At 46.0% G+C, this 9,581-nt stretch overlaps 1 pseudogene; it reads right to left on the bottom strand.

Annotated features, from left to right (window-relative positions):
• Positions 1 to 218: 218 nt before the first annotated feature.
• Positions 219 to 356, bottom strand: LOC123109294 (uncharacterized; annotated as a pseudogene).
• Between the last annotated feature and the right edge of the window lie 9,225 nt (positions 357 to 9,581).

Genomic DNA, 9,581 nt, shown 5'->3' with positions numbered 1-9,581 from the left:
AGAAACTCCCGAAGTTGTTGTTGTTGGAGCAATTGTTGATGTAGCCACCGCCTTTGTGTCTTCCATCATTTTGTCGCCGCCACCACGAGGTACGTTGTTATTGTTTTTGTGAGGAGGATCACCATAGCCCTTTTGGGGGCCATGGCTACCACATCTAGCGACATTTGTGGATGACTTGAAGCCAACAACGCATGTCCCAGGGAACAACTCGACCCTCTAATCAAAGTTCATTAGCATGTCGAACAGATCATCAACAAGGAGTGGGTTAGCGCAGACATGGAGGCGGAGATGAGTGGATGGTACTCCATATCCAGTCTAGCCAGGATGAAGGAGATCAGGTCATCGTCGGTGATGGGCTTCTCAGCTTTGGCGAGGTCGCCGTCGGGAGACCACATGTGGGTGAAGTGCGCTGCTGCAGTATGTGAGCCTTCTATGCATTGGCGAGTGTGATACATATGGTGTTAACGCATGATATAGACTACGAGGAGAACATGCTCCCCAAGGCCGCGTAGAACACATGAGATTTCTCAATGGGGGAGACCTAGATGAGAACCTCCTTGAACAAACTTTTGAGCAGGTACACTAAAACTTGTTGATCTTGGTTCACCCATGCGGCGTGCTCTTTCATCATGGTCTAGTCATTCCTTAAACATTGTTGGTGATGATTGTTCTGGCCGGTTTCGGAATACTTCTGTTGAGGAAGCCGTACATGCATGCACCCTTCATTTGTGAGAAAACTGGGGGATGCCAAAGGATGAAATTGCTGGGGGTGAGTAGTCTTGAGACATGGTTGTTTAGGTCAGAGGCTATGTCTTGGAGGAATAAAACACCATAGCTTGATGATTATTCTTGTGAAGCTAGACGAGATGGAAGATAATGTCTCAAATTAGCATGTGAGTTATGCGAAGCGTCTCACCCTCCTTTGAGGTATGTGTCAGATTATATTGGTAGCTCGGGAAATATCTCGATCACTCATACAAGTTGTTGTACGGGTGAGAGGATACATAGAATGGATATAGAGAAAGAAACAGAAAGATTACAACCGAAGCTATATCTATATCCTGACGAGCTAGTCCATATCCAATGCGTGTGGGACTTCCACAAGAGTTTTTTGTAAAGCGTCATGTGCATGTCGATACTTCAACAATAAACACATTGTGTTCTGTTCTTTCGTTGATAGTATTGTTTTGTTTTGGGGGGGGGGGGGTTAGATTAAAGGATGCTACACAAAAGGATGACATCATGCTTTGGCGGTATTATCTTACGTCACGTTCTAGGAATCTCTTGGAAAACTGCATTTGCTACCTTTGAGTAATGCATTCAGGTGATGACGTTCTTCCCCCAGTTATTGATAAATAAATAAAAGGTTTTGCACTGAATGTGCCTGTTGCTTGAAAAGAGAAGGAAAGTAGGATTACATTTAGATGTCAGCATCGGCAACTCGACATGGTGAAGTGAACCAATGTAAAGATGCAGAGGAGTGTTATCATTAAGCAGGTAAACTATATTATGGGACAATTACATTTTTTCCCTAATTTCTGCCTGACCTCATCTTTACCCCTAAAACACGGTGCTCAATTTTTCCCCTCTTTCGTCTGGTCCCTTATGAAAATACCCTTTCGTGTTGTTTCTGTTTGGTCCAATGGCTTTGACCGTCTCTGAGACATTTTTTGGACGTTTTTGTCCCTCCCTCCTTATGTCAGTCACATGTGGGATCCAACACAGGAGAAATGATGCGGAGCATCCCAAGGCCATCCCCATGGACCCAACTACATCTCCTACGACACCTCTTGGACCCATGACACGAGCACGTGCAAGAGCTCTTGAAACTGAAGTGACATCTCTCCTCTCACATCTCCACTTTGATGCACATGAGACATGGCTACTACCTCATACGGACACTTTGTGCATGCTCAGGTACAATGGAGAAGCTAAGGAGAAAGGAGAAGAAGAAGAGGAAGATGGGTGTGAAGACGGAGAAGAAGAAGTGATGAAGAAGAAGCTACAGTCTCCAGACCACCGACCAGGACCGGACGTCCGACGACCTCCAGGCTCCGGACGTCCGACCCAGACCGGACGTCTGACACTGCCACACCCGAGCCAAAACAAATGGACATCCAACGCCCCCGGACGACTGACGCTCCTCGAACGACCGACCCCGACCGGACGTCCGACCGAAGAACACCCGAGCCGAATTTACGGACGTCCGACAGGCACCGGACGTCCGGACCCTCGCAAGCCTCCGGACGACCGGTGACTCCCGGACGTCCGACGCCTGTGCACCGTTTCGTGTTGGGCCATAGCCCATGTACCCCTTCGCCCCCTCTTTTGCACTAGGACTATATATACTCCACCTCGTCCAACTTTCTAGGGTTAGCAAAGGATTAGCTCATATTTCGTGTGAGAGCTTTGCTCATCCACTTGGTTACCTTCTCCTTGGAGATTCAAGCCTCCACCGGAGAAGATCCCCCAAGCAGATTCAAGACCCCTCTTTTGGGAAGAACATCGAGACCTCCTCACGGAGAAGACCGTTACCCTTGTATCATCCTTAGTTGATCATGTACCGTGTGAACCCTATGCATTCGAGGATCTAGCACATGTGTGACTTTCTTGTGTTGGTTTGTTGATTCTCTTGTGTTTCCCTTGTGTTTTCCCTCTTTTCCACCTCGTGTTCTTCGTGTTCGTCATGGGATCCGCTCCTTTCGTGAAAGATCGGCCGTTTAGGGTCCCTACCCTACATCATCTTGGTATCATGAGCCACGTTGATCACGATTTCGGAGCCTCCTCGTTGTGTTTCTAGCCTTGTTTTTGTTGTTTTTCGTCCTAATTCGAAAATTCCCCACAAAAATAGCCCCCAATTTTTTTTGTGATTTGTTAGTGTGTTGAGATTTTTTTGGTTTGGATCCGTGGATTTGCTTTGTTTTGAGTGGATCTAGCTTTTCCCCCCTTTCCCCACCCTTTCCATCCACAAAATCCTCCATATTTGACCATTTTCGCCATCTCCACCTCGAACCCTAGCTGTTCATCCCGTGCCCGATTTTCGCCCAGGCACCGGACGTCCGACCTAGCCTGGACGTCCGACGACCGGACGACCGGCCCAGCCCGGACGTCTGACTGACCCTGACGAAACTGAATTTTTTCAGTGTAGTCACCACCACCGCCCCACATTTCCGCATACGCACTCCCACCACCAATACACCATCACCACTTCCGCATACCACCACCACTTGGACCATTTTGCACTCTGACATGTGTTGCCACTTCGAGCTTTGAGAATTTGAGTTGCGGATCCGTATCCTTTTGTGTTTCAGCTATCTAGGTACAGTTCGACATCGACATCACCGCTGCTCATTTTCGCCACGGACGTGTCATCAATAATGACCACCTCGACTACATCTTGGTATTCGGTCCACCATTTTGACACCATACCGTAAGCAAGAACGGTAACCTCATCTTGGTATTGGACATATCACTCTTGCCATTACATTGATAGCCATCATAGCCTTACTCCTTTGCGTTGCTTACCCATCGAGACTAGCCATTGAGTATTGCCGGCAACCAGACTTGTGCACATTAGTGATCATACTTCCCATAGCATACATACATCATTGTTGCATATATTGGTATCATCTCTTGTGTCACAAAGTTGTCATCGCATACACAATTGCTATCTTGGTTCGTCAAGCATTGCATGAGAAAAGAGCTCAAACATCAAAGAGCCAAACAAGCTTTTAAACAAAGAGGAAAGATAAGCAAAGAGCTTTTAAGAAAGAACCATAGCATCATACAACATTAAGATTGTCATACTCGATCATCTTGGATCATCGCATAGAAACACCTTGCATAGAACATACTTGGGATAGAAGTCGTTGCATTTTTTGCTAAGTAGGTTGTGCACAAGTTCTTGTATCCGCGTATTGTGCAATCGTGCTAGCATCTCTCTAGTGTTGTGCGACAAGAGTATTTTCGTGGATTCCACATTTTGGCTCATCCTTGGTTGCCCAACCCCACTTATCCTTTTGCGTGTGTGTTTCCGTGTACCTTATATGCTTGGTCTACTTGTTACATTGCATCTTGTGAATCTTTTCCAACATTATTGAAGCTCACTTACAATTGCATCAAATTTTGTGCCACCATCCTAACCAAGCTCCACCATAAGCTTTTACTTGTGTAGGTGTGAGAAACCGACAAGAGCTAGTACCAATTGTGCTATTTCCTTGTCCTACATTGGAGTGATCATCGATCCACTTTCAACTTCGGTCAAGGTACATTTGGTATTCGTTCTTCTCTTTCTACCACTCACATTTTTCTTGGAATGATGGATAGGCCAAGTACTTCTACCAACCCACATTGAGCACGACGACATGAACTCCTACGTCACCAAGAGCCACCTCTTTGGTGCACAACGTGCTTTGCATTAAGAGAAACAAGCAATGAGTGAACGCATCGACAACCTCGCCGGCGACTTGCGACTCTCCGAGCAACGTACAAGGGACTACTTCGACCACAAGCTCGACGATCACAAGCAAGAGAATGAGGCAAGGATGGACGAAATTCACGCTTTGTTGCTCAACCGCTCTTCTTCCACTTCGTCTTCATCAAGAAGGACTCGCTCAAGTCGACACTCCGACTTCACCCTCTCCGGCTCAAGTACACCGACATCGAACACTCTACGCCATGTCGCGCGCAACAACGGTCAAGCAAGCCTCAGTCCTCTACGCGACATCGATTCTCAAGAGCTCCAAAGATGTCAAACCCAAGAAGCTTTTGCGCTAGCACGAGAACGGCAATGACAACGCCAACATGAAGAGGAAGAGCGAGCGCGTCTACACCAAGTTGCACAAGATGCCGAGGCACAACGCCAAGAACAACAACTCTGTAAAGCTCAAGCACTTGCGGCGCAACAAGCCCTCCAAGATTCAAGTCGAGCCATAGCCAACTAAGGCCGACAAGCTCGAGAACAACAAGAAGCACTTCGCGAAGAAATTCAAGAATGGAGATTTCAAGCTTGCATGCATCGTCAAGTTCCTCAAGCTCCTCCTCGAGCTCGACAAGCTCCTCCACAAGCTCGCCAAGAACATCAAGTTCATCAAGAGCATGACAACAATGGAAATCCTCCACGACAAGAGCAACATGAGGTTGACAACCCTCCTCACCAAGAGCGACACGAGCTTGACAATCATCTACAACACGGGCATCATCATCCCCGACCCCAACACAATGAAGAGCAACGCTATGGCAATCTCAAGTTCACCATGCCCAAGTTCAACGGAAGCAACGATCTCGAAGAGTACCTTTCATGGGCATTGAAGGTCGACAAAATCTTCCGTTTGCACAACTATGAAGAAGAGAAGAAGATTGCAATGGCATCCCTTGAGTTCCAAGACTATGTCCTCATTTGGTGGGAGCAAGTCATAGAGCGCCGAGAGGCAAGAGGTGAACCACCCATCACTATTTGGGCACAAATGAAGGATGTCATGAGAGCACGCTTCATGCCTACCTACTACAACTACAACCTCTTCAAGAAACTCCAACTACTCAAGCAATGAACCAAGAGCGTTGAAGAGTACTACAAGGAACTGGAGATTGCAATGATAAGAGCCAATGTCACGGAATATGATGAGCAAACTATGGCACGTTTCTTGAATGGACTCAACCATCCTATCAAGAAGATCGCCGACTTCAAACCATACTCGAACCTCATCGAGCTAGTGCATCAAGCTATCAAAGCGGAACGCCAAGTGCAAGATGATTTCAAGTATGCCAAGTTCTCTTCCAAGACATACGGTTTCTCCAACAACCAAGCTTCAACAACTCTAACACCGTCTACCAAGCCTTCTACTAGGAACATCGACAAGTCGAGTTCCAAGAAAGCTTCGTCAACTCCAATCCTCCTACTATGAGCAACTTCAAGCTGAGAGCTTCATCATCATCGACTCCGACCGATGAGACCGCCAAGACAAGTTCCTTTAAATGCTTCACATGCGGAGGCCGAGGCCACAAGTCCTATGAGTGCACCAATAAGCGGACCATGATCCTCAACGATGACGGCACCTACAATTTGATGAGTGAAGGAGAAATGGACGCTCTTGAGCAAGTCGCCATGCACTGGCAAGTGAACGATGAAGAGGAACAAGTCTTTTGCGATGAAGATTCAAGTCCCGCTCTTGTTGTCTCCAAGGTCTTGACTCTCCAACATCACCAAGAAGAAGACCAAAGATGCCACATATTCAACACCAAGGCCGGCATCAATGGACAGTCCGTCAAGGTCATCATCGATGGAGGGAGTTGTCATAACCTCGCAAGTGAAGAACTTTGCTCCAAGCTCCAATTGCTCAAGACGAAGCACCCACATCCATACAAAGTGCAATGGCTTAGCGACTCCGGCACTATCCAAGTCGAGCACTGAGTACAAGTCTCCTTCAAAATTGGCGCCTACGAAGACACCTTAGAGTGCGATGTCGTTCCAATGACCGTTTGCCATCTTCTCCTTGGACGCCCATAATTTGATAGAGGAGTCATTCACAATGGCCGAATGAACCACTACATCTTCAAGATGAAGGGCAAGGAGTACGTCCTCCGTCCAATGTCGCCAAGTCAAGTGATCACCGACAAGAAAGCCACCCATCGTGGAGATCATAGTGAGAGAGCGAGCCACCAAAAAGAGAGTGAGCGCCACAAGCCCAAATCGAACACCTCCACGATGAGCGAAAAGAAGAACTTAGTCCTATTTTCCACCAAAAGTGAGATAAGAGGAGTGTGTGAGAACCCATCTAGTGTCCTACACTACGTCCTTGTGTGCAAGGACAATGCACCACAAACTAACACTTCTCACACTCTTCCTCTAGTGTTGTCTTCTCTTTTGCAGGAATTTCATGACGTTTTCCCCGACGAGCTACCTCCAGGACTACCTCCACTACGCGACATTGAGCACCGCATCGACCTCATCCCCGGAGCACCACTTCCGAACAAAGCTCCCTACCGCGTCAACCCCGAAGAAACCAAAGAAATACAAAGGCAAGTGAAGCATCTCTAGACCATGGACATGTGCGTGAAAGTTTGAGCCCTTGTGCCGTCCCGGTCATCCTTGTGCCAAAACGAGACGGTAGCTTTTGCATGTGCTCTGATTGTAGACCTATCAATGCTATCACCATTTGCTATAGGTATCCCATTCCACGCCTTGACGATATGCCGGATGAACTTAGTGATGCCACTACCTTTTCTAAAATTGATCTTAAGAGTGGTTACTATCAAATACGCATACAAGAGGGTGATGAATGGAAAACTGCTTTCAAAACCAAGTTTGGCTTGTATGAGTGGTTAGTCATGCCTATGGGTCTATCGGAAGCACCGGGTACTTTTATGCATTTATTATGAATCATGTCTCCCGCCCTTACATTGGTATATTTGTTGTGGTCTACTTTGATGATATCCTTGTTTATAGCAAATCTCTTAAAGATCATGTCACCCATGTTCGAACCATTTTGCAAACTCTTCGACAAGAGCATCTCTATGCAAATATGGAGAAATGCCTTTTTGGCGTTGACAAGCTCGTTTTCTTGGGTTTTGTTGTTTCTTCTAAGGGTGTTCATGTTGATGAGTCCAAGATCAATGCTATTAAGACTTGGCCACAACCAACCAATTTGCAACAAGTGTGTAGCTTTCTTGGCCTTGCAGGTTTCTATCGACGCTTTGTGAATGATTTTAGCACCATTGCTTCGCCTTTGCATGCTTTGAGCAATAAGAATGCACCTTTTGTTTGGGGACCATCCCAAGATACCACTTTCAATGAGCTTAAGAATTTGCTTACTCATGCTCCCGTGCTTGCATTACCCAACTTTGACAAACCCTTTTGAAAGTGCTAGTGATCGACTAGAGGGGGGTGAATAGGCGATTTTTATGGAAGTTTCGAAGACAAACGATAGAAATAAACCTATTACCATGCAGCGGAAGGTAGACTACACTAAGCAAGCCATAGTCAAGTATTCAATGAAGTGAAAGCACAATGACTAATAGCAGCTAGGTAGTATAGATCAGGTAGGAAGATAGTGTGAAGCCAATCAGAACAAGAAGTCCACTCAGTGAAGACAAAAGATAATGCAATCATACAATGACTTCACCAGGACCAACATTAAGTAGAGGGATGGGAAGGATGACACCAATGACTTGTTGAAGACAATGATTTGTTGGACCAGTTCTAGATGCTGTGACAACTATACATCTGGTTAGGGAGGCTGAGATTCAACTCAGAAGACCACGTCTTCACCTTATTCCCCTTGAGCTAAGGACACCCAGTCCTCGCCCAATCACTCTGGTAAGTCTTCAAGGTAGACTTCCAAACCTTCACAGACTTTGTTCACCGGCGATCCACAATGACTCTTGGATGCTCAGAACGCGATGCCTAACCGGCTAGAGGATTCACAGTCCTCAAGTGTAATAAGTCTTCAGATCACCCAGACAGGAAGACTTAAGTGATGCCTAACACTCTTTTGGCTCTAGGTGTTTAGGGCTTTATCCTCGCAAGGAATTCTCTCTCAAAGGCTTCGAGGTGGGTTGCTCTCAAATGACAAAAGTCGTGCACTAACTCTGAGCAGCCAACCGTTTATGGTTGTAGGGGGGTGGGCTATTTATAGCCACTAGGCAACCCGACCTGATTTGTCCGAAATGACCCTGGGTCACTAAGGAACTGAGACGTGTTCCAATGGTCAGAATTCAAACACACACGGCAACTTTACTTGGGCTACAAGCAAAGCTGACTTACCCAGCTCTGGATAAGTTTTACTCTCATTGTCTTCGCTCGAAGACATAGGATTTTGGTTAAGCATCACTTCAGTCATTTTGACTTGTTCACTTGGACCCCACTTAACAGTACGGTGGTTCCTATGACTCAACAAAGAAGAAAAAGAACGACGAAACAACTAAGTCTTCGCGCTCCATAGTCTTCACGCGATGTCTTCTCTTGTCATAGTCTTCAATGTGAATGTCTTCACATACCACCTTTGACTTCAATGTCTTCATACATTTTTAGGGGTCATCTCTGGTAGGAAAACCGAATCAATGAGGGACTTCTACCTGTGTTATCCTGCAATTCTCACAAACACATTAGTCCCTGAACCAGGTTTGTCGTCAATACTCCAAAACCAACTAGGGGTGGCACTAGATGCACTTACAATCTCCCCCTTTTTGGTGATTGATGACAAACTGGTTGAAGTTTTGAACGGGGAATAAAATATGTGAAATTGTAAAGGATAGGGTATTGTCTTCATAAGTTACAAGGGCTCCCCCTGAAGATGTGCATATAAGTAATTTGCTTTTGGAATGCAAATGCACATGGCAGGTTGTACTTGTGGAGATCCTCTTCAACCTATGATGATAATTCATCATGCAAGATATGATGTAACGAAGATAATGACATGCATAATGAAAAATGGGCGTCTGCAAAATGATCTAAGTGCGGAGTTTATCATCGCACATGTGGAATTTATCATCGCATCACAGAATAGCAAATAAGTAGCAGGCGACCATCGATTTTAAGTGTTACAACTCAAAGAACCAAATGTATCGAAAACGAGAGTTGTAAG

The sequence above is a fragment of the Triticum aestivum genome, chromosome 5A (genome assembly GCF_018294505.1).
Source record: "Triticum aestivum cultivar Chinese Spring chromosome 5A, IWGSC CS RefSeq v2.1, whole genome shotgun sequence".
NCBI classification, from domain to species: domain Eukaryota; kingdom Viridiplantae; phylum Streptophyta; class Magnoliopsida; order Poales; family Poaceae; genus Triticum; species Triticum aestivum.
Note: the sequence above shows the minus strand (reverse complement) of the source record. Positions and strands in the feature narration are given on the sequence as shown.